Consider the following 20,856-nt stretch of genomic DNA (forward strand, 5'->3'; position numbering starts at 1 on the left):
ATTACCACGTGGCATGTGTACGTGCATATGCTGACGTATCGATCAGTTGGTTGCACGAGGCAAGATACGATCAGTAGTGTACGGAGCATGTGCAAGAATACAGGATATAGTATTCCCCTCCTCCATTGTGCTGGACAAGCCATGCGGTCAAACAGGAAGTTAATTCTTATTTGTATTGATTGGTCAAGAGAATGTGCGGGTGGAGCTTAATATGGGAGGAGTTATATGCCTATATAAGGAGCCTGCACTATTGTCCGGGGCTCAGAACTTGTGGTATTTTGGTGACGCTAGTCCCTCTGAGTCCCGATCGGTGATCCAATAAAGAATCTCTTCCTTCCTGAAGAAACCTGTGTCCATCTCTCTGTGCTTGGCTTCCGTCAGTTTCTCCGGTATCAATGGGAGACCAACTAGGAACCTCAGGTGCCGTAAGCTTTTGTTTATTTCTTTTTTGCATTATGATGTCATAATCAGACCACTTTTTTCCCTATCCAGAAGCGTCTTGTCTTTTGTCGCAACCAGAGTTTGATATTCTAACAACATTAGCGAGATCGCATTCTCTTAATTTCACTTACGGCCATACCAGTCTTAAAATGCCTGATCTCGTCAGATCATGGAAGCCATCCAGACTTGGGCCTGGTTAGTACTTGTATGGGAGACCAACTAGGAACCTCAGGTGCCGTAAGCTTTAATTTATTTCTTTTTTGCATCATGATGTCATAATCAGACCACTTTTTTCCCTATGGGAGACCAACTAGGAACCTCAGGTGCCGTAAGCTTTTGTTTATTTCTTTTTTGCATTATGATGTCATAATCAGACCATTTTTTTCCCTATCCAGAAGCGTCTTGTCTTTTGTCGCAACCAGAGTTTGATATTCTACCAACATTAGCGAGATCGCATTCTCTTAATTTCCCTTACAGCCATACTAGTCTGAAAATGCCTGATCTCGTCAGATCTTGGAAGCCATCCAGACTCGGGCCTGGTTAGTACTTGTATGGGAGACCAACTAGGAACCTCAGGTGCCGTAAGCTTTTGTTTATTTATTTTTTGCATTATGATGTCATAATCAGACCACTTTTTTCCCTATCCAGAAGCGTCTTGTCTTTTGTCGCAACCAGAGTTTGATATTCTACCAACATTAGCGAGATCGCATTCTCTTAATTTCACTTACGGCCATACCAGTCTGAAAATGCCAGATCTCGGAAGCCATCCAGACTCGGGCCTGGTTAGTACTTGTATGGGAGACCAACTAGGAACCTCAGGTGCCGTAAGCTTTTGTTTATTTATTTTTTGCATTATGATGTCATAATCAGACAACTTTTTTCCCTAAGGGAGACCAACTAGGAACCTCAGGTGCCGTAAGCTTTTGTTTATTTCTTTTTTGCATTATGATGTCATAATCAGACCACTTTTTTCCCTATCCAGAAGCGTCTTGTCTTTTGTCGCAACCAGAGTTTGATATTCTACCAACAGTAGCGAGATTGCATTCTCTTAATTTCACTTACGGCCATACCAGTCTGAAAATGTCAGATCTCGGAAGCCATCCAGACTCGGGCCTGGTTAGTACTTGTATGGGAGACCAACTAGGAACCTCAGGTGCCGTAAGCTTTTGTTTATTTCTTTTTTGCATTATGATGTCATAATCAGACCATTTTTTTCCCTATGGGAGACCAACTAGGAACCTCAGGTGCCGTAAGCTTTTGTTTATTTCTTTTTTTCCATTATGATGTCATAATCAGACCACTTTTTTCCCTATCCAGAAGCGTCTTGTCTTTTGTCGCAACCAGAGTTTGATATTCTACCAACATTAGCGAGATCGCATTCTCTTAATTTCACTTACGGCCATACCAGTCTTAAAATGCCTGATCTCGTCAGATCTCGGAAGCCATCCAGACTTGGGCCTGGTTAGTACTTGTATGGGAGACCAACTAGGAACCTCAGGTGCCGTAAGCTTTTGTTTATTTCTTTTTTGCATTATGATGTCATAATCAGACCACTTATTTCCCTATGGGAGACCAACTAGGAACCTCAGGTGCCGTAAGCTTTTGTTTATTTCTTTTTTGCATTATGATGTCATAATCAGACCACTTTTTTCCCTATCCAGAAGCGTCTTGTCTTTTGTCGCAACCAGAGTTTGATATTCTAACAACATTAGCGAGATCGCATTCTCTTAATTTCACTTACGGCCATACCAGTCTGAAAATGCCTGATCTCATCAGATCTCGGAAACCATCCAGACTCGGGCCTGGTTAGTACTTGTATGGGAGACCAACTAGGAACCTTAGGTGCCGTAAGCTTTTGTTTATTTCTTTTTTGCATTATGATGTCATAATCAAACCACTTTTTTCTCTATGGGAGACCAACTAGGAACCTCAGGTGCCGTAAGATTTTGTTTATTTCTTTTTTGCATTATGATGTCATAATCAGACCACTTTTTTCCCAATCCAGAAGCGTCTTGTCTTTTGTCGCAACCAGAGTTTGATATTCTACCAACATTAGCGAGATCGCATTATCTTGATTTCACTTACAGCCATACCAGTCTGAAAATGCCGGATCTCGTCCAATCTCGGAAGCCATCCAGACTTGGGCCTGGTTAGTACTTGTATGGGAGACCAACTAGGAACCTCAGGTGCCGTAAGCTTTTGTTTATTTCTTTTTTGCATTATGATGTCATAATCAGACTTCTTTTTTCCCTATGGGAGACCAACTAGGAACCTCAGGTGCCGTAAGCTTTTGTTTATTTCTTTTTTGCATTATGATGTCATAATCAGACCACTTTTTTCCCTATCCAGAAGCGTCTTGTCTTTTGTCGCAACCAGAGTTTGATATTCTACCAACATTAGCGAGATCGCATTCTCTTAATTTCACTTACGGCCATACCAGTCTGAAAATGCCTGATCTCGTCAGTTCTCGGAAGCCATCCAGACTCGGGCCTGGTTAGTACTTGTATGGGAGACCAACTAGAAACCTCAGGTGCCGTAAGCTTTTGTTTATTTCTTTTTTGCATTATGATGTCATAATCAGACCACTTTTTTCCCTATCCAGAAGCGTCTTGTATTTTGTCGCAACCAGAGTTTGATATTCTACCAACATTAGCGAGATCGCATTCTCTTAATTTCACTTACGGCCATACCTGTCTGAAAATGCCTGATCTCGTCAGATCTCGGAAGCCATCCAGACTCGGGCCTGGTTAGTACTTGTATGGGAGACCAACTAGGAACCTCAGGTGCCGTAAGCTTTTGTTTATTTCTTGTTTGCATTATGATGTCATAATCAGACCACTTTTTTCCCTATGGGAGACCAACTAGGAACCTCAGGTGCCGTAAGCTTTTGTTTATTTCTTTTTTGCATTATGATGTCATAATCAGACCACTTTTTTCCCTATCCAGAAGCGTCTTGTCTTTTGTCGCAACCAGAGTTTGATATTCTACCAACATTAGCGAGATCGCATTCTCTTAATTTCCCTTACGGCCATACCAGTCTGAAAATGCCTGATCTCGTCAGATCTCGGAAGCCATCCAGACTCGGGCCTGGTTAGTACTTGTATGGGAGACCAACTAGGAACCTCAGGTGCCGTAAGCTTTTGTTTATTTCTTTTTTGCATTATGATGTCATAATCAGACCACTTTTTTCCCTATCCAGAAGCGTCTTGTCTTTTGTCGCAACCAGAGTTTGATATTCTACCAACATTAGCGAGATCGCATTCTCTTAATTTCACTTACGGCCATACCAGTCTGAAAATGCCTGATCTCATCAGATCTTGGAAGCCATCCAGACTCGGGCCTGGTTAGTACTTGTATGGGAGACCAACTAGGAACCTCAGGTGCCGTAAGCTTTTGTTTATTTCTTTTTTGCATTATGATGTCATAATCAGACCACTTTTTTCCCTATCCAGAAGTGTCTTGTCTTTTGTCGCAACCAGAGTTTGATATTCTACCAACATTAGCGAGATCGCATTCTCTTAATTTCACTTACGGCCATACCAGTCTGAAAATGCCTGATCTCATCAGATCTCGGAAGCCATCCAGACTCGGGCCTGGTTAGTACTTGTATGGGAGACCAACTAGGAACCTCAGGTGCCGTAAGCTTTTGTTTATTTCTTTTTTGCATTATGATGTCATAATCAGACCACTTTTTTCCCTATCCAGAAGCATCTTGTCTTTTGTCGCAACCAGAGTTTGATATTCTACCAACATTAACGAGATCGCATTCTCGTAATTTCGCTTACGGCCATACCAGTCTGAAAATGCCTGATCTCGTCAGATCTCGGAAGCCATCCAGACTTGGGCCTGGTTAGTACTTGTATGGGAGACCAACTAGGAACCTCAGGTGCCGTAAGCTTTTGTTTATTTATTTTTTGCATTATGATGTCATAATCAGACCACTTTTTTCCCTATGGGAGACCAACTAGGAACCTCAGGTGCCGTAAGCTTTTGTTTATTTCTTTTTTCATTATGATGTTATAATCAGACCACTTTTTTCCCTATCCAGAAGCGTCTTGTCTTTTGTCGCAACCAGAGTTTGATATTCTACCAACATTAGCGAGATTGCATTCTTGTAATTTCACTTACGGCCATACCAGTCTGAAAATGCCTGATCTCGTCAGATCTCGGAAGCCATCCAGACTCGGGCCTGGTTAGTACTTGTATGGGAGACCAACTAGGAACCTTAGGTGCCGTAAGCTTTTGTTTATTTCTTTTTTGCATTATGATGTCATAATCAGACCACTTTTTTCCCTATGGGAGACCAACTAGGAACCTCAGGTGCCGTAAGCTTTTGTTTATTTCTTTTTTGCATTATGATGTCATAATCAGACCACTTTTTTCCCAATCCAGAAGCGTCTTGTCTTTTGTCGCAACCAGAGTTTGATATTCTACCAACATTAGCGAGATCGCATTATCTTAATTTCACTTACGGCCATACCAGTCTGAAAATGCCTGATCTCGTCAGATCTCGGAAGCCATCCAGATTCGGGCCTGGTTAGTTCTTGTATGGGAGACCAACTAGGAACCTCAGGTGCCGTAAGCTTTTGTTTATTTCTTTTTTGCATTATGATGTCATAATCAGACCACTTTTTTCCCTATCCAGAAGCGTCTTGTCTTTTGTCGCAACCAGAGTTTGATATTCTACCAACATTAGCGAGATCGCATTATCTTAATTTCTCTTACGGCCATACCAGTCTGAAAATGCCAGATCTCGGAAGCCATCCAGACTCGGGCCTGGTTAGTACTTGTATGGGAGACCAACTAGGAACCTCAGGTGCCGTAAGCTTTTGTTTATTTCTTTTTTGCATTATGATGTCATAATCAGACCACTTTTTTCCCTATCCAGAAGCGTCTTGTCTTTTGTCGCAACCAGAGTTTGATATTCTACCAACATTAGCGAGATCGCATTCTCTTAATTTCCCTTATGGCCATACCAGTCTGAAAATGCCTGATCTCGTCAGATCTCGGAAGCCATCCAGATTCGGGCCTGGTTAGTACTTGTATGGGAGACCAACTAGGAACCTCAGGTGCCGTAAGCTTTTGTTTATTTCTTTTTTGCATTATGATGTCATAATCAGACCACTTTTTTCCCTATCCAGAAGCGTCTTGTCTTTTGTCGCAACCAGAGTTTGATATTCTACCAACATTAGCGAGATCGCATTCTCTTAATTTTACTTACGGCCATACCAGTCTGAAAATGCCTGATCTCATCAGATCTCGGAAGCCATCCAGACTCGGGCCTGGTTAGTACTTGTATGGGAGACCAACTAGGAACCTCAGGTGCCGTAAGCTTTTGTTTATTTCTTTTTTGCATTATGATGTCATAATCAGACCACTTTCTTCCTTATCCAGAAGCATCTTGTCTTTTGTCGCAACCAGAGTTTGATATTCTACCAACATTAGCGAGATCGCATTCTCTTAATTTCACTTACGGCCATACCAGTCTGAAAATGCCTGATCTCGTCAGATCTCGGAAGTCATCCAGACTCGGGCCTGGTTAGTACTTGTATGGGAGACCAACTAGGAACCTCAGGTGCCGTAAGCTTTTGTTTATTTCTTTTTTGCATTATGATGTCATAATCAGACCACTTTTTTCCCTATCCAGAAGCGTCTTGTCTTTTGTCGCAACCAGAGTTTGATATTCTACCAACATTAGCGAGATCGCATTATCTTAATTTCTCTTACGGCCATACCAGTCTGAAAATGCCAGATCTCGGAAGCCATCCAGACTCGGGCCTGGTTAGTACTTGTATGGGAGACCAACTAGGAACCTCAGGTGCCGTAAGCTTTTGTTTATTTCTTTTTTGCATTATGATGTCATAATCAGACTTCTTTTTTCCCTATGGGAGACCAACTAGGAACCTCAGGTGCCGTAAGCTTTTGTTTATTTCTTTTTTGCATTATGAGGTCATAATCAGACCACTTTTTTCCCTATCCAGAAGCGTCTTGTCTTTTGTCGCAACCAGAGTTTGATATTCTACCAACATTAGCGAGATCGCATTCTCTTAATTTCAATTACGGCCATACCAGTCTGAAAATGCCTGATCTCGTCAGATCTCGGAAGCCATCCAGACTCGGGCCTGGTTAGTACTTGTATGGGAGACCAACTAGGAACCTCAGGTGCCGTAAGCTTTTGTTTATTTCTTTTTTGCATTATGATGTCATAATCAGACCACTTTTTTCCCTATCCAGAAGCGTCTTGTCTTTTGTTGCAACCAGAGTTTGATATTCTACCAACATTAGCGAGATCGCATTCTCTTAATTTCACTTACGGCCATACCAGTCTGAAAATGCCTGATCTCATCAGATCTCGGAAGCCATCCAGACTCGGGCCTGGTTAGTACTTGTATGGGAGACCAACTAGGAACCTCAGGTGCCGTAAGCTTTTGTTTATTTCTTTTTTGCATTATGATGTCATAATCAGACCACTTTTTTCCTTATCCAGAAGCATCTTGTCTTTTGTCGCAACCAGAGTTTGATATTCTACCAACATTAGCGAGATCGCATTCTCTTAATTTCACTTACGGCCATACCAGTCTGAAAATGCCTGATCTCGTCAGATCTCGGAAGTCATCCAGACTCGGGCCTGGTTAGTACTTGTATGGGAGACCAACTAGGAACCTTAGGTGCCGTAAGCTTTTGTTTATTTCTTTTTTGCATTATGATGTCATAATCAGACCACTTTTTTCCCTATGGGAGACCAACTAGGAACCTCAGGTGCCGTAAGCTTTTGTTTATTTCTTTTTTGCATTATGATGTCATAATCAGACCACTTTTTTTCCCAATCCAGAAGCGTCTTGTCTTTTGTCGCAACCAGAGTTTGATATTCTACCAACATTAGCGAGATCGCATTCTCTTAATTTCACTTACGGCCATACCAGTCTGAAAATGCTGGATCTCGTCAGATCTCGGAAGCCATCCAGACTCTGGCCTGGTTAGTACTTGTATGGGAGACCAACTAGGAACCTCAGGTGCCGTAAGCTTTTGTTTATTTCTTTTTTGCATTATGATGTCATAATCAGACTTCTTTTTTCCCTATGGGAGACCAACTAGGAACCTCAGGTGCCGTAAGCTTTTGTTTATTTCTTTTTTGCATTATGATGTCATAATCAGACCACTTTTTTCCCTATCCAGAAGCGTCTTGTCTTTTGTCGCAACCAGAGTTTGATATTCTACCAACATTAGCGAGATCGCATTCTCTTAATTTGACTTACGGCCATACCAGTCTGAAAATGCCTGATCTCATAGATCTCGGAAGCCATCCAGACTCGGGCCTGGTTAGTACTTGTATGGGAGACCAACTAGGAACCTCAGGTGCCGTAAGCTTTTGTTTATTTCTTTTTTGCATTATGATGTAATAATCAGACCACTTTTTTCCCTATCCAGAAGCGTCTTGTCTTTTGTCGCAACCAGAGTTTGATATTCTACCAACATTAGCGAGATCGCATTCTCTTAATTTCACTTACGGCCATACCAGTCTGAAAATGCCTGATCTCTTCAGATCTTGGAAGCCATACAGACTCGGGCCTGGTTAGTACTTGTATGGGAGACCAACTAGGAACCTCAGGTGCCGTAAGCTTTTGTTTATTTCTTGTTTGCATTATGATGTCATAATCAGACCACTTTTTTCCCTATGGGAGACCAACTAGGAACCTCAGGTGCCGTAAGCTTTTGTTTATTTCTTTTTTGCATTATGATGTCATAATCAGACCACTTTTTTCCCTATCCAGAAGCGTCTTGTCTTTTGTTGCAACCAGAGTTTGATATTCTACCAACATTAGCGAGATCGCATTCTCTTAATTTCACTTACGGCCATACCAGTCTGAAAATGCCTGATCTCGTCAGTTCTCGGAAGCCATCCAGACTCGGGCCTGGTTAGTACTTGTATGGGAGACCAACTAGGAACCTCAGGTGCCGTAAGCTTTTGTTTATTTCTTTTTTGCATTATGATGTCATAATCAGACCACTTTTTTCCCTATCCAGAAGCGTCTTGTCTTTTGTCGCAACCAGAGTTTGATATTCTACCAACATTAGCGAGATCGCATTCTCTTAATTTCACTTACGGCCATACCAGTCTGAAAATACCTGATCTCATCAGATCTCGGAAGCCATCCAGACTCGGCCCTAGTTAGTACTTGTATGGGAGACCAACTAGGAACCTCAGGTGCCGTAAGCTTTTGTTTATTTCTTTTTTGCATTATGATGTCATAATCAGACCACTTTTTTCCCTATCCAGAAGCGTCTTGTCTTTTGTCGCAACCAGAGTTTGATATTCTACCAACATTAGCGAGATCGCATTCTCTTAATTTTACTTACGGCCATACCAGTCTGAAAATGCCTGATCTCATCAGATCTCGGAAGCCATCCAGACTCGGGCCTGGTTAGTACTTGTATGGGAGACCAACTAGGAACCTCAGGTGCCGTAAGCTTTTGTTTATTTCTTTTTTGCATTATGATGTCATAATCAGACCACTTTCTTCCTTATCCAGAAGCATCTTGTCTTTTGTCGCAACCAGAGTTTGATATTCTACCAACATTAGCGAGATCGCATTCTCTTAATTTCACTTACGGCCATACCAGTCTGAAAATGCCTGATCTCGTCAGATCTCGGAAGTCATCCAGACTCGGGCCTGGTTAGTACTTGTATGGGAGACCAACTAGGAACCTCAGGTGCCGTAAGCTTTTGTTTATTTCTTTTTTGCATTATGATGTCATAATCAGACCACTTTTTTCCCTATCCAGAAGCGTCTTGTCTTTTGTCGCAACCAGAGTTTGATATTCTACCAACATTAGCGAGATCGCATTATCTTAATTTCTCTTACGGCCATACCAGTCTGAAAATGCCAGATCTCGGAAGCCATCCAGACTCGGGCCTGGTTAGTACTTGTATGGGAGACCAACTAGGAACCTCAGGTGCCGTAAGCTTTTGTTTATTTCTTTTTTGCATTATGATGTCATAATCAGACTTCTTTTTTCCCTATGGGAGACCAACTAGGAACCTCAGGTGCCGTAAGCTTTTGTTTATTTCTTTTTTGCATTATGAGGTCATAATCAGACCACTTTTTTCCCTATCCAGAAGCGTCTTGTCTTTTGTCGCAACCAGAGTTTGATATTCTACCAACATTAGCGAGATCGCATTCTCTTAATTTCACTTACGGCCATACCAGTCTGAAAATGCCAGATCTCGGAAGCCATCCAGACTTGGGCCTGGTTAGTACTTGTATGGGAGACCAACTAGGAACCTCAGGTGCCGTAAGCTTTTGTTTATTTCTTTTTTGCATTATGATGTCATAATCAGACCACTTTTTTCCCTATCCAGAAGCGTCTTGTCTTTTGTCGCAACCAGAGTTTGATATTCTACCAACATTAGCGAGATCGCATTCTCTTAATTTCCCTTATGGCCATACCAGTCTGAAAATGCCTGATCTCGTCAGATCTCGGAAGCCATCCAGACTCGGGCCTGGTTAGTACTTGTATGGGAGACCAACTAGGAACCTCAGGTGCCGTAAGCTTTTGTTTATTTCTTTTTTGCATTATGATGTCATAATCAGACCACTTTTTTCCCTATCCAGAAGCGTCTTGTCTTTTGTCGCAACCAGAGTTTGATATTCTACCAACATTAGCGAGATCGCATTCTCTTAATTTCACTTACGGCCATACCAGTCTGAAAATGCCTGATCTCATCAGATCTCGGAAGCCATCCAGACTCGGGCCTGGTTAGTACTTGTATGGGAGACCAACTAGGAACCTCAGGTGCCGTAAGCTTTTGTTTATTTCTTTTTTGCATTATGATGTCATAATCAGACCACTTTTTTCCTTATCCAGAAGCATCTTGTCTTTTGTCGCAACCAGAGTTTGATATTCTACCAACATTAGCGAGATCGCATTCTCTTAATTTCACTTACGGCCATACCAGTCTGAAAATGCCTGATCTCGTCAGATCTCGGAAGTCATCCAGACTCGGGCCTGGTTAGTACTTGTATGGGAGACCAACTAGGAACCTTAGGTGCCGTAAGCTTTTGTTTATTTCTTTTTTGCATTATGATGTCATAATCAGACCACTTTTTTCCCTATGGGAGACCAACTAGGAACCTCAGGTGCCGTAAGCTTTTGTTTATTTCTTTTTTGCATTATGATGTCATAATCAGACCACTTTTTTTCCCAATCCAGAAGCGTCTTGTCTTTTGTCGCAACCAGAGTTTGATATTCTACCAACATTAGCGAGATCGCATTCTCTTAATTTCACTTACGGCCATACCAGTCTGAAAATGCTGGATCTCGTCAGATCTCGGAAGCCATCCAGACTCTGGCCTGGTTAGTACTTATATGGGAGACCAACTAGGAACCTCAGGTGCCGTAAGCTTTTGTTTATTTCTTTTTTGCATTATGATGTCATAATCAGACTTCTTTTTTCCCTATGGGAGACCAACTAGGAACCTCAGGTGCCGTAAGCTTTTGTTTATTTCTTTTTTGCATTATGATGTCATAATCAGACCACTTTTTTCCCTATCCAGAAGCGTCTTGTCTTTTGTCGCAACCAGAGTTTGATATTCTACCAACATTAGCGAGATCGCATTCTCTTAATTTCACTTACGGCCATACCAGTCTGAAAATGCCTGATCTCATAGATCTCGGAAGCCATCCAGACTCGGGCCTGGTTAGTACTTGTATGGGAGACCAACTAGGAACCTCAGGTGCCGTAAGCTTTTGTTTATTTCTTTTTTGCATTATGATGTAATAATCAGACCACTTTTTTCCCTATCCAGAAGCGTCTTGTCTTTTGTCGCAACCAGAGTTTGATATTCTACCAACATTAGCGAGATCGCATTCTCTTAATTTCACATACGGCCATACCAGTCTGAAAATGCCTGATCTCTTCAGATCTTGGAAGCCATACAGACTCGGGCCTGGTTAGTACTTGTATGGGAGACCAACTAGGAACCTCAGGTGCCGTAAGCTTTTGTTTATTTCTTGTTTGCATTATGATGTCATAATCAGACCACTTTTTTCCCTATGGGAGACCAACTAGGAACCTCAGGTGCCGTAAGCTTTTGTTTATTTCTTTTTTGCATTATGATGTCATAATCAGACCACTTTTTTCCCTATCCAGAAGCGTCTTGTCTTTTGTTGCAACCAGAGTTTGATATTCTACCAACATTAGCGAGATCGCATTCTCTTAATTTCACTTACGGCCATACCAGTCTGAAAATGCCTGATCTCGTCAGTTCTCGGAAGCCATCCAGACTCGGGCCTGGTTAGTACTTGTATGGGAGACCAACTAGGAACCTCAGGTGCCGTAAGCTTTTGTTTATTTCTTTTTTGCATTATGATGTCATAATCAGACCACTTTTTTCCCTATCCAGAAGCGTCTTGTCTTTTGTCGCAACCAGAGTTTGATATTCTACCAACATTAGCGAGATCGCATTCTCTTAATTTCACTTACGGCCATACCAGTCTGAAAATACCTGATCTCATCAGATCTCGGAAGCCATCCAGACTCGGCCCTAGTTAGTACTTGTATGGGAGACCAACTAGGAACCTCAGGTGCCGTAAGCTTTTGTTTATTTCTTTTTTGCATTATGATGTCATAATCAGACCACTTTTTTCCCTATCCAGAAGCGTCTTGTCTTTTGTCGCAACCAGAGTTTGATAATCTACCAACATTAGCGAGATCGCATTCTCTTAATTTCACTTACGGCCATACCAGTCTGAAAATGCCTGATCTCGTCAGATCTCGGAAACCATCCAGACTCGGGTCTGGTTAGTACTTGTATGGAAGACCAACTAGGAACCTCAGGTGCCGTAAGCTTTTGTTTATTTCTTTTTTGCATTATGATGTCATAATCAGACCACTTTTTTCCCTATCCAGAAGCATCTTGTCTTTTGTCGCAACCAGAGTTTGATATTCTACCAACATTAACGAGATTGCATTCTCTTAATTTCACTTACGGCGATACCATTCTGAAAATGCCTGATCTCGTCAGATCTCGGAAGCCATCCAGACTTGGGCCTGGTTAGTACTTGTATGGGAGACAAATTAGGAACCTCAGGTGCCGTAAGCTTTTGTTTATTTCTTTTTTGCATTATGATGTCATAATCAGACCACTTTTTTCCCTATGGGAGACCAACTAGGAACCTCAGGTGCCGTAAGCTTTTGTTTATTTCTTTTTTGCATTATGATGTCATAATCAGACCACTTTTTTCCCTGTCCAGAAGCGTCTTGTCTTTTGTCGCAACCAGAGTTTGATATTCTACCAACATTAGCGAGATCGCATTCTCTTAATTTCACTTACAGCCATACCAGTCTGAAAATGCCTGATCTCGTCAGATCTCGGAAGCCATCCAGACTCGGTCCTGGTTAGTACTTGTATGGGAGACCAACTAGGAACCTCAGCTGCCGTAAGCTTTTGTTTATTTCTTTTTTGCATTATGATGTCATAATCAGACCACTTTTTTCCCTATCCAGAAGCGTCTTGTCTTTTGTCGCAACCAGAGTTTGATATTCTACCAACATTAGCGAGATCGCATTCTCTTAATTTCACTTACGGCCATACCAGTCTGAAAATGCCTGATCTCGTCAGAAGCCATCCAGACTCGGGCCTGGTTAGTACTTGTATGGGAGACCAACTAGGAACCTCAGGTGCCGTAAGCTTTTGTTTATTTCTTTTTTGCATTATGATGTCATAATCAGACCACTTTTTTCCCTATGGGAGACCAACTAGGAACCTAAGGTGCCGTAAGCTTTTGTTTATTTCTTTTTTGCATTATGATGTCATAATCAGACCACTTTTTTCCCTATCCAGAACCGTCTTGTCTTTTGTCGCAACCAGAGTTTGATATTCTACCAACATTAGCGAGATCGCATTCGCTTAATTTCCCTTACGGCCATACCAGTCTGAAAATGCCAGATCTCGGAAGCCATCCAGACTCGGGCCTGGTTAGTACTTGTATGGGAGACCAACTAGGAACCTCAGGTGCCGTAAGCTTTTGTTTATTTCTTTTTTGCATTATGATGTCATAATCAGACCACTTTTTTCCCTATCCAGAAGCGTCTTGTCTTTTGTCGCAACCAGAGTTTGATATTCTACCAACATTAGCGAGATCGCATTCTCTTAATTTCACTTACAGCCATACCAGTCTGAAAATGCCTGATCTCGTCAGATCTCGGAAGCCATCCAGCCTCGGGCCTGGTTAGTACTTGTATGGGAGACCAACTAGGAACCTCAGGTGCCGTAAGCTTTTGTTTATTTCTTTTTTGCATTATGATGTCATAATCAGACCACTTTTTTCCCTATCCAGAAGCATCTTGTCTTTTGTCGCAACCAGAGTTTGATATTCTACCAACATTAACGAGATTGCATTCTCTTAATTTCACTTACGACGATACCATTCTGAAAATGCCAGATCTCGGAAGCCATCCAGACTTGGGCCTGGTTAGTACTTGTATGGGAGACAAACTAGGAACCTCAGGTGCCGTAAGCTTTTGTTTATTTCTTTTTTGCATTATGATGTCATAATCAGACCACTTTTTTCCCTATGGGAGACCAACTAGGAACCTCAGGTGCCGTAAGCTTTTGTTTATTTCTTTTTTGCATTATGATGTCATAATCAGACCACTTTTTTCCCTGTCCAGAAGCGTCTTGTCTTTTGTCGCAACCAGAGTTTGATATTCTACCAACATTAGCGAGATCGCATTCTCTTAATTTCACTTACAGCCATACCAGTCTGAAAATGCCTGATCTCGTCAGATCTCGGAAGCCATCCAGACTCGGTCCTGGTTAGTACTTGTATGGGAGACCAACTAGGAACCTCAGCTGCCGTAAGCTTTTGTTTATTTCTTTTTTGCATTATGATGTCATAATCAGACCACTTTTTTCCCTATCCAGAAGCGTCTTGTCTTTTGTCGCAACCAGAGTTTGATATTCTACCAACATTAGCGAGATCGCATTCTCTTAATTTCACTTACGGCCATACCAGTCTGAAAATGCCTGATCTCGTCAGAAGCCATCCAGACTCGGGCCTGGTTAGTACTTGTATGGGAGACCAACTAGGAACCTCAGGTGCCGTAAGCTTTTGTTTATTTCTTTTTTGCATTATGATGTCATAATCAGACCACTTTTTTCCCTATGGGAGACCAACTAGGAACCTCAGGTGCCGTAAGCTTTTGTTTATTTCTTTTTTGCATTATGATGTCATAATCAGACCACTTTTTTCCCTATCCAGAAGCGTCTTGTCTTTTGTCGCAACCAGAGTTTGATATTCTACCAACATTAGCGAGATCGAATTCGCTTAATTTCCCTTACGGCCATACCAGTCTGAAAATGCCAGATCTCGGAAGCCATCCAGACTCGGGCCTGGTTAGTACTTGAATGGGAGACCAACTAGGAACCTCAGGTGCCGTAAGCTTTTGTTTATTTCTTTTTTGCATTATGATGTCATAATCAGACCACTTTTTTCCCTGTCCAGAAGCGTCTTGTCTTTTGTCGCAACCAGAGTTTGATATTCTACCAACATTAGCGAGATCGCATTCTCTTAATTTCACTTACAGCCATACCAGTCTGAAAATGCCTGATCTCGGAAGCCATCCAGACTCGAGCCTGGTTAGTACTTGTATGGGAGACCAACTAGGAACCTCAGGTGCCGTAAGCTTTTGTTTAATTTTTTTTTTGCATTATGATGTCATAATCAGACCACTTTTTTCCCTATCCAGAAGCGTCTTGTCTTTTGTCGCAACCAGAGTTTGATATTCTACCAACATTAGCGAGATCGCATTCTCTTAATTTCACTTACGGCCTTACCAGTCTGAAAATGCCTGATCTCGTCAGCTCTCGGAAGCCATCCAGACTCGGGCCTGGTTAGTACTTGTATGGGAGACCAACTAGGAACCTCAGGTGCTGTAAGCTTTTGTTTATTTCTTTTTTGCATTATGATGTCATAATCAGACCACTTTTTTCCCTATCCAGAAGCGTCTTGTCTTTTGTCGCAACCAGAGTTTGATATTCTACCAACATTAGCGAGATCGCATTCTCTTAATTTCCCTTACGGCCATACCAGTCTGAAAATGCCTGATCTCGTCAGATCTCGGAAGCAATCCAGACTCGGGCCTGGTTAGTACTTGTATGGGAGACCAACTAGGAACCTCAGGTGCCGTAAGCTTTTGTTTATTTCTTTTTTGCATTATGATGTCATAATCAGACCACTTTTTTCCCTATCCAGAAGCGTCTTGTCTTTTGTCGCAACCAGAGTTTGATATTCTACCAACATTAGCGAGATCGCATTCGCTTGATTTCACTTACGGCCATACCAGTCTGAAAATGCCTGATCTCATCAGATCTCGGAAGCCATCCAGACTCGGGCCTGGTTAGTACTTGTATGGGAGACCAACTAGGAACCTCAGGTGCCGTAAGCTTTTGTTTATTTCTTTTTTGCATTATGATGTCATAATCAGACAACTTTTTTCCCTGTCCAGAAGCGTCTTGTCTTTTGTCGCAACCAGAGTTTGATATTCTACCAACATTAGCGAGATCGCATTCTCTTAATTTCCCTTACTGCCATACCAGTCTGAACATGCCATATCTCGGAAGCCATCCAGACTCGGGCCTGGTTAGTACTTGTATGGGAGACCAACTAGGAACCTCAGGTGCCGTAAGCTTTTGTTTATTTCTTTTTTGCATTATGATGTCATAATCAGACCACTTTTTTCCCTATCCAGAAGCGTCTTGTCTTTTGTCGCAACCAGAGTTTGATATTCTACCAACATTAGCGAGATCGCATTCTCTTAATTTCACTTACGGCCTTACCAGTCTGAAAATGCCTGATCTCGTCAGCTCTCGGAAGCCATCCAGACTCGGGCCTGGTTAGTACTTGTATGGGAGACCAACTAGGAACCTCAGGTGCTGTAAGCTTTTGTTTATTTCTTTTTTGCATTATGATGTCATAATCAGACCACTTTTTTCCCTATCCAGAAGCGTCTTGTCTTTTGTCGCAACCAGAGTTTGATATTCTACCAACATTAGCGAGATCGCATTCTCTTAATTTCCCTTACGGCCATACCAGTCTGAAAATGCCTGATCTCGTCAGATCTCGGAAGCAATCCAGACTCGGGCCTGGTTAGTACTTGTATGGGAGACCAACTAGGAACCTCAGGTGCCGTAAGCTTTTGTTTATTTCTTTTTTGCATTATGATGTCATAATCAGACCACTTTTTTCCCTATCCAGAAGCGTCTTGTCTTTTGTCGCAACCAGAGTTTGATATTCTACCAACATTAGCGAGATCGCATTCGCTTGATTTCACTTACGGCCATACCAGTCTGAAAATGCCTGATCTCATCAGATCTCGGAAGCCATCCAGACTCGGGCCTGGTTAGTACTTGTATGGGAGACCAACTAGGAACCTCAGGTGCCGTAAGCTTTTGTTTATTTCTTTTTTGCATTATGATGTCATAATCAGACAACTTTTTTCCCTGTCCAGAAGCGTCTTGTCTTTTGTCGCAACCAGAGTTTGATATTCTACCAACATTAGCGAGATCGCATTCTCTTAATTTCCCTTACTGCCATACCAGTCTGAACATGCCATATCTCGGAAGCCATCCAGACTCGGGCCTGGTTAGTACTTGTATGGGAGACCAACTAGGAACCTCAGGTGCCGTAAGCTTTTGTTTATTTCTTTTTTGCATTATGATGTCATAATCAGACCACTTTTTTCCCTATCCAGAAGCGTCTTGTCTTTTGTCGCAACCAGAGTTTGATATTCTACCAACATTAGCGAGATCGCATTCTCTTAACTTCAATTACGGCCATACCAGTCTGAAAATGCCTGATCTCGTCAGCTCTCGGAAGCCATCCAGACTCGGGCCTGGTTAGTACTTGTATGGGAGACCAACTAGGAACCTCAGGTGCTGTAAGCTTTTGTTTATTTCTTTTTTGCATTATGATGTCATAATCAGACCACTTTTTTCCCTATCCAGAAGCGTCTTGTCTTTTGTCGCAACCAGAGTTTTATATTCTACCAACATTAGCGAGATCGCATTCGCTTGATTTCACTTACTGCCATACCAGTCTGAAAATGCCTGATCTCATCAGATCTCGGAAGCCATCCAGACTCAGGCCTGGTTAGTACTTGTATGGGAGACCAACTAGGAACCTCAGGTGCCGTAAGCTTTTGTTTATATCTTTTTTGCATTATGATGTCATAATCAGACCACTTTTTTCCCTATCCAGAAGCGTCTTGTCTTTTGTCGCAACCAGAGTTTGATATTCTACCAACATTAGCGAGATCGCATTCTCTTAATTTCACTTACGGCCATACCAGTCTGAAAATGCCTGATCTCGTCAGATCTCGGATGCCATCCAGACTCGGGTCTGGTTAGTACTTGTATGGGAGACCAACTAGGAACCTCAGGTGCTGTAAGCTTTTGTTTATTTCTTTTTTGCATTATGATGTCATAATCAGACCACTTTTTTCCCTATCCAGAAGCGTCTTGTCTTTTGTCGCAACCAGAGTTTGATATTCTACCAACATTAGCGAGATCGCATTCTCTTAATTTCATTTACGGCCATACCAGTCTGAAAATGCCTGATCTAGTCAGATTTCGGAAGCCATCCAGACTCGGGCCTGGTTAGTACTTGTATGGGAGACCAACTAGGAACCTCAGGTGCCGTAAGCTTCTGTTTATTTCTTTTTTGCATTATGATGTCATAATCAGACCACTTTTTTCCCTATCCAGAAGCATCTTGTCTTTTGTCGCAACCAGAGTTTGATATTCTACCAACATTAGCGAGATCGCATTCTCTTAATTCCACTTACGGCCATACCAGTCTGAAAATGCCTGATCTCATCAGATCTCTGAAGCCATCCAGACTCGGGCCTGGTTAGTACTTGTATGGGAGACCAACTAGGAACCTCAGGTGCCGTAAGCTTTTGTTTATTTCTTTTTTGCATTATGATGTCATAATCAGACCACTTTTTTCCCTATGGGAGACCAACTAGGAACCTCAGGTGCAGTAAGCTTTTGTTTATTTCTTTTTTGCATTATGATGTCATAATCAGACCACTTTTTTCCCTATGGGAGACCAACTAGGAACCTCAGGTGCCGTAAGCTTTTGTTTATTTCTTTTTTGCATTATGATGTCATAATCAGACCACTTTTTTCCCTATCCAGAAGCGTCTTGTCTTTTGTCACAACCAGAGTAAAGCTTACGGCACCTGAGGTTCCTAGTTGGTCTCCCATAGGGAAAAAAGTGGTCTGATTATGACATCATAATGCAAAAAAGAAATAAACAAAAGCTTCCGAGATCTGACGAGATCAGGCATTTTCAGACTGGTATGGCCGTAAGGGAAATTAAGAGAATGCGATCTCGCTAATGTTGGTAGAATATCAAACTCTGGTTGCGACAAAAGACAAGACGCTTCTGGATAGGGAAAAAAGTGGTCTGATTATGACATCATAATGCAAAAAAGAAATAAACAAAAGCTTACGGCACCTGAGGTTCCTAGTTGGTCTCCCATACAAGTACAAACCAGGCCCAAGTCTGGATGGCTTCCGAGATCTGACGAGATCAGGCATTTTCAGACTGGTATGGCCGTAAGGGAAATTAAGAGAATGCGATCTCGCTAATGTTGGTAGAATATCAAACTCTGGTTGCGACAAAAGACAAGACGCTTCTGGATAGGGAAAAAAGTGGTCTGATTATGACATCATAATGCAAAAAAGAAATAAACAAAAGCTTACGGCACCTGAGGTTCCTAGTTGGTCTCCCTTAAAAGTACTAACCAGGCCCAAGTCTGGATGGCTTCCGATATCTGACGAGATCAGGCATTTTCAGACTGGTACGGCCGTAAGTGAAATTAAGAGAATGCGATCTCGCTAATGTTGGTAGAATATCAAACTCTGGTTGCGACAAAAGACAAGACGCTTCTGGATAGGGAAAAAAGTGGTCTGATTATGACATCATAATGCAAAAAATAAATAAACAAAAGCTTACGGCACCTGAGGTTCCTAGTTGGTCTCCCATAGGGAAAAAAGTGGTCTGATTATGACATCATAATGCAAAAAAGAAATAAACAAAAGCTTACGGCACCTGAGGTTCCTAGTTGGTCTCCCATACAAGTACTAACCAGGCCCGAGTCTGGATGGCTTCCGAGATCTGACGAGATCAGGCATTTTCAGACTGGTATGGCCGTAAGTGAAATTAAGAGAATGCGATCTCGCTAATGTTGGTAGAATATCAAACTCTGGTTGCGACAAAAGACAAGACGCTTCTGGATAGGGAAAAAAGTGGTCTGATTATGACATCATAATGCAAAAAAGAAATAAACAAAAGCTTACGGCACCTGAGGTTCCTAGTTGGTCTCCCATACAAGTACTAACCAGGCCCGAGTCTGGATGGCTTCCGAGATCTGATGAGATCAGGCATTTTCAGACTGGTATGGCCGTAAGTGAAATTAAGAGAATGCGATCTCGCTAATGTTGGTAGAATATCAAACTCTGGTTGCGACAAAAGACAAGACGCTTCTGGATAGGGAAAAAAGTGGTCTGATTATGACATCATAATGCAAAAAAGAAATAAACAAAAGTTTACGGTACCTGAGGTTCCTAGTTGGTCTCCCATACAAGTACTAACCAGGCCCGAGTCTGGATGGCTTCCAAGATCTGACAAGATCAGGCATTTTAAGACTGGTATGGCCGTAAGTGAAATTAAGCGAATGCGATCTCGCTAATGTTGGTAGAATATCAAACTCTGGTTGCGACAAAAGACATGATGCTTCTGGATAGGGAAAAAAGTGGTCTGATTATGACATCATAATGCAAAAAAGAAATAAACAAAAGCTTACGGCACGTGAGGTTCCTATTTGGTCTCCCATAGGGAAAAAAGTGGTCTAATTATGACATCATAATGCAAAAAAGAAATAAACAAAAGCTTACGGCACCTGAGGTTCCTAGTTGGTCTCCCATACAAGTACTAAAGAGGCCCGAGTCTGGATGGCTTCCGAGATCTGGCATTTTCAGACTGGTATGGCCGTAAGTGAAATTAAGAGAATGCGATCTCGCTAATGTTGGTAGAATATCAAACTCTGGTTGCGACAAAAGACAAGACGCTTCTGGATAGGGAAAAAAGTGGTCTGATTATGACATCATAATGTAAAAAAGAAATAGACAAAAGCATACGGCACCTGAGGTTCCTAGTTGGTCTCCCATACAAGTACAAACCAGGCCCGAGTCTGGATGGCTTCCGAGATCTGACGAGATCAGGCATTTTCAGACTGGTATGGCCGTAAGTGAAATTAAGAGAATGCGATCTCGCTAATGTTGGTAGAATATCAAACTCTGGTTGCGACAAAAGACAAGACGCTTCTGGATAGGGAAAAAAGTG

At 42.0% G+C, this 20,856-nt stretch overlaps 57 pseudogenes; 51 read left to right on the forward strand and 6 right to left on the reverse strand.

The window, feature by feature from the left end:
• Positions 1-566: 566 nt before the first annotated feature.
• Positions 567-685, forward strand: LOC134588376 (5S ribosomal RNA; annotated as a pseudogene).
• A 225-nt stretch (positions 686-910) lies between these two features.
• On the forward strand, positions 911-1,029 carry LOC134588713 (5S ribosomal RNA; annotated as a pseudogene).
• An 803-nt stretch (positions 1,030-1,832) lies between these two features.
• LOC134594557 (5S ribosomal RNA) lies at positions 1,833-1,951 on the forward strand (annotated as a pseudogene).
• A 225-nt stretch (positions 1,952-2,176) lies between these two features.
• On the forward strand, positions 2,177-2,295 carry LOC134594736 (5S ribosomal RNA; annotated as a pseudogene).
• A 225-nt stretch (positions 2,296-2,520) lies between these two features.
• Positions 2,521-2,639, forward strand: LOC134588495 (5S ribosomal RNA; annotated as a pseudogene).
• A 225-nt stretch (positions 2,640-2,864) lies between these two features.
• LOC134598239 (5S ribosomal RNA) lies at positions 2,865-2,983 on the forward strand (annotated as a pseudogene).
• Positions 2,984-3,117: 134 nt separating this feature from the next.
• Positions 3,118-3,236, forward strand: LOC134594478 (5S ribosomal RNA; annotated as a pseudogene).
• A 225-nt stretch (positions 3,237-3,461) lies between these two features.
• On the forward strand, positions 3,462-3,580 carry LOC134594650 (5S ribosomal RNA; annotated as a pseudogene).
• Positions 3,581-3,714: 134 nt separating this feature from the next.
• Positions 3,715-3,833, forward strand: LOC134595224 (5S ribosomal RNA; annotated as a pseudogene).
• A 134-nt stretch (positions 3,834-3,967) lies between these two features.
• On the forward strand, positions 3,968-4,086 carry LOC134596363 (5S ribosomal RNA; annotated as a pseudogene).
• A 134-nt stretch (positions 4,087-4,220) lies between these two features.
• On the forward strand, positions 4,221-4,339 carry LOC134595085 (5S ribosomal RNA; annotated as a pseudogene).
• Positions 4,340-4,563: 224 nt separating this feature from the next.
• Positions 4,564-4,682, forward strand: LOC134595584 (5S ribosomal RNA; annotated as a pseudogene).
• A 225-nt stretch (positions 4,683-4,907) lies between these two features.
• On the forward strand, positions 4,908-5,026 carry LOC134598112 (5S ribosomal RNA; annotated as a pseudogene).
• Positions 5,027-5,403: 377 nt separating this feature from the next.
• Positions 5,404-5,522, forward strand: LOC134597258 (5S ribosomal RNA; annotated as a pseudogene).
• A 134-nt stretch (positions 5,523-5,656) lies between these two features.
• On the forward strand, positions 5,657-5,775 carry LOC134596376 (5S ribosomal RNA; annotated as a pseudogene).
• Positions 5,776-5,909: 134 nt separating this feature from the next.
• LOC134595385 (5S ribosomal RNA) lies at positions 5,910-6,028 on the forward strand (annotated as a pseudogene).
• Positions 6,029-6,496: 468 nt separating this feature from the next.
• LOC134595700 (5S ribosomal RNA) lies at positions 6,497-6,615 on the forward strand (annotated as a pseudogene).
• A 134-nt stretch (positions 6,616-6,749) lies between these two features.
• Positions 6,750-6,868, forward strand: LOC134596389 (5S ribosomal RNA; annotated as a pseudogene).
• Positions 6,869-7,002: 134 nt separating this feature from the next.
• LOC134594779 (5S ribosomal RNA) lies at positions 7,003-7,121 on the forward strand (annotated as a pseudogene).
• A 226-nt stretch (positions 7,122-7,347) lies between these two features.
• Positions 7,348-7,466, forward strand: LOC134588381 (5S ribosomal RNA; annotated as a pseudogene).
• Positions 7,467-7,691: 225 nt separating this feature from the next.
• LOC134597396 (5S ribosomal RNA) lies at positions 7,692-7,809 on the forward strand (annotated as a pseudogene).
• A 134-nt stretch (positions 7,810-7,943) lies between these two features.
• Positions 7,944-8,062, forward strand: LOC134595975 (5S ribosomal RNA; annotated as a pseudogene).
• Positions 8,063-8,287: 225 nt separating this feature from the next.
• Positions 8,288-8,406, forward strand: LOC134596218 (5S ribosomal RNA; annotated as a pseudogene).
• A 134-nt stretch (positions 8,407-8,540) lies between these two features.
• LOC134596470 (5S ribosomal RNA) lies at positions 8,541-8,659 on the forward strand (annotated as a pseudogene).
• A 134-nt stretch (positions 8,660-8,793) lies between these two features.
• Positions 8,794-8,912, forward strand: LOC134596400 (5S ribosomal RNA; annotated as a pseudogene).
• A 134-nt stretch (positions 8,913-9,046) lies between these two features.
• On the forward strand, positions 9,047-9,165 carry LOC134595396 (5S ribosomal RNA; annotated as a pseudogene).
• A 468-nt stretch (positions 9,166-9,633) lies between these two features.
• LOC134589426 (5S ribosomal RNA) lies at positions 9,634-9,742 on the forward strand (annotated as a pseudogene).
• Positions 9,743-9,876: 134 nt separating this feature from the next.
• LOC134595483 (5S ribosomal RNA) lies at positions 9,877-9,995 on the forward strand (annotated as a pseudogene).
• A 134-nt stretch (positions 9,996-10,129) lies between these two features.
• Positions 10,130-10,248, forward strand: LOC134596412 (5S ribosomal RNA; annotated as a pseudogene).
• Positions 10,249-10,382: 134 nt separating this feature from the next.
• Positions 10,383-10,501, forward strand: LOC134594780 (5S ribosomal RNA; annotated as a pseudogene).
• Positions 10,502-10,727: 226 nt separating this feature from the next.
• LOC134588633 (5S ribosomal RNA) lies at positions 10,728-10,846 on the forward strand (annotated as a pseudogene).
• A 225-nt stretch (positions 10,847-11,071) lies between these two features.
• On the forward strand, positions 11,072-11,189 carry LOC134597398 (5S ribosomal RNA; annotated as a pseudogene).
• Positions 11,190-11,323: 134 nt separating this feature from the next.
• LOC134597764 (5S ribosomal RNA) lies at positions 11,324-11,442 on the forward strand (annotated as a pseudogene).
• A 225-nt stretch (positions 11,443-11,667) lies between these two features.
• LOC134596219 (5S ribosomal RNA) lies at positions 11,668-11,786 on the forward strand (annotated as a pseudogene).
• A 134-nt stretch (positions 11,787-11,920) lies between these two features.
• On the forward strand, positions 11,921-12,039 carry LOC134596472 (5S ribosomal RNA; annotated as a pseudogene).
• A 134-nt stretch (positions 12,040-12,173) lies between these two features.
• On the forward strand, positions 12,174-12,292 carry LOC134597498 (5S ribosomal RNA; annotated as a pseudogene).
• A 134-nt stretch (positions 12,293-12,426) lies between these two features.
• LOC134589068 (5S ribosomal RNA) lies at positions 12,427-12,545 on the forward strand (annotated as a pseudogene).
• A 225-nt stretch (positions 12,546-12,770) lies between these two features.
• LOC134589121 (5S ribosomal RNA) lies at positions 12,771-12,889 on the forward strand (annotated as a pseudogene).
• A 714-nt stretch (positions 12,890-13,603) lies between these two features.
• LOC134598241 (5S ribosomal RNA) lies at positions 13,604-13,722 on the forward strand (annotated as a pseudogene).
• Positions 13,723-14,190: 468 nt separating this feature from the next.
• On the forward strand, positions 14,191-14,309 carry LOC134589122 (5S ribosomal RNA; annotated as a pseudogene).
• A 958-nt stretch (positions 14,310-15,267) lies between these two features.
• LOC134598167 (5S ribosomal RNA) lies at positions 15,268-15,386 on the forward strand (annotated as a pseudogene).
• A 134-nt stretch (positions 15,387-15,520) lies between these two features.
• Positions 15,521-15,639, forward strand: LOC134594672 (5S ribosomal RNA; annotated as a pseudogene).
• A 134-nt stretch (positions 15,640-15,773) lies between these two features.
• On the forward strand, positions 15,774-15,892 carry LOC134596424 (5S ribosomal RNA; annotated as a pseudogene).
• Positions 15,893-16,269: 377 nt separating this feature from the next.
• Positions 16,270-16,388, forward strand: LOC134598169 (5S ribosomal RNA; annotated as a pseudogene).
• A 134-nt stretch (positions 16,389-16,522) lies between these two features.
• LOC134594674 (5S ribosomal RNA) lies at positions 16,523-16,641 on the forward strand (annotated as a pseudogene).
• A 134-nt stretch (positions 16,642-16,775) lies between these two features.
• LOC134596436 (5S ribosomal RNA) lies at positions 16,776-16,894 on the forward strand (annotated as a pseudogene).
• A 377-nt stretch (positions 16,895-17,271) lies between these two features.
• LOC134598196 (5S ribosomal RNA) lies at positions 17,272-17,390 on the forward strand (annotated as a pseudogene).
• Positions 17,391-17,524: 134 nt separating this feature from the next.
• LOC134587853 (5S ribosomal RNA) lies at positions 17,525-17,643 on the forward strand (annotated as a pseudogene).
• A 134-nt stretch (positions 17,644-17,777) lies between these two features.
• LOC134598173 (5S ribosomal RNA) lies at positions 17,778-17,896 on the forward strand (annotated as a pseudogene).
• A 134-nt stretch (positions 17,897-18,030) lies between these two features.
• On the forward strand, positions 18,031-18,149 carry LOC134588316 (5S ribosomal RNA; annotated as a pseudogene).
• A 134-nt stretch (positions 18,150-18,283) lies between these two features.
• On the forward strand, positions 18,284-18,402 carry LOC134589542 (5S ribosomal RNA; annotated as a pseudogene).
• Positions 18,403-18,954: 552 nt separating this feature from the next.
• LOC134595395 (5S ribosomal RNA) lies at positions 18,955-19,073 on the reverse strand (annotated as a pseudogene).
• A 134-nt stretch (positions 19,074-19,207) lies between these two features.
• On the reverse strand, positions 19,208-19,326 carry LOC134588355 (5S ribosomal RNA; annotated as a pseudogene).
• Positions 19,327-19,551: 225 nt separating this feature from the next.
• LOC134593870 (5S ribosomal RNA) lies at positions 19,552-19,670 on the reverse strand (annotated as a pseudogene).
• Positions 19,671-19,804: 134 nt separating this feature from the next.
• Positions 19,805-19,923, reverse strand: LOC134596448 (5S ribosomal RNA; annotated as a pseudogene).
• A 134-nt stretch (positions 19,924-20,057) lies between these two features.
• LOC134589182 (5S ribosomal RNA) lies at positions 20,058-20,176 on the reverse strand (annotated as a pseudogene).
• A 468-nt stretch (positions 20,177-20,644) lies between these two features.
• On the reverse strand, positions 20,645-20,763 carry LOC134597158 (5S ribosomal RNA; annotated as a pseudogene).
• Positions 20,764-20,856: the final 93 nt, after the last annotated feature.

This window comes from Pelobates fuscus, chromosome 2 (genome assembly GCF_036172605.1).
Source record: "Pelobates fuscus isolate aPelFus1 chromosome 2, aPelFus1.pri, whole genome shotgun sequence".
NCBI lineage: Eukaryota > Metazoa > Chordata > Amphibia > Anura > Pelobatidae > Pelobates > Pelobates fuscus.